This window comes from Lactuca serriola, chromosome 9, assembly GCF_051521515.1.
Source record: "Lactuca serriola cultivar US96UC23 chromosome 9, Lser_US96UC23_V15, whole genome shotgun sequence".
In the NCBI taxonomy this organism is placed as follows: Eukaryota; Viridiplantae; Streptophyta; class Magnoliopsida; order Asterales; family Asteraceae; genus Lactuca; species Lactuca serriola.
The window spans coordinates 59995001-59995638 of NC_136416.1; positions in this window are offsets into that span (position 1 = coordinate 59995001).

Here is a 638-nt window from a genome sequence, read left to right on the forward strand (position 1 = left end):
GGTATCTCGAATGATCTCGCACACGAATCTATCGGTCTAGCCCCCGCCTAATCACATACAAAATATCCTCAATAAGTAATGGCTATCAAAGGCTAGATTAAACCCCCTTCTATGATCCTTTAGAAGGGTAAAAGACCATTTCACCCCTCCTTGACTCAAAAGTCCAACTGTTGACCGAAATCCTAAAAGTCAACGAAAGTCAACGATCACAGCTGACCCTACTCGCCGAGTGGACTAAGGTGACTCGGCGAGTACACGCCTGTCCCCTTCCCCCTGGTTCTCTTTTGACTCACTGATTCAACCCTAAATTCCACGGGTCGTCACAGATCGCGAGTTGCGGGGCAACCCGACTCAACTCGTCGAGTCCTCTCATGGACTCAGCGAGTACATACCATGCACACACTCAAACGACCTTCTAAGGTCAGATCTGTTCCTCTAATCCATAGATCTAGCCTTTCCAAGCACTATAATCACGTAAAGTCTCAATCTTGATGCACATGCAACAACCATATGACCATATATTATGATTTAGCCCCAAATACCTTAACCCAAGGTCATGACCTCCATTGTTCTTCATAAAGCTTGAAGAATAAGGCTCTGTGGACCTCTATGGCTCCAGATCTAAAGTCTCATCACCA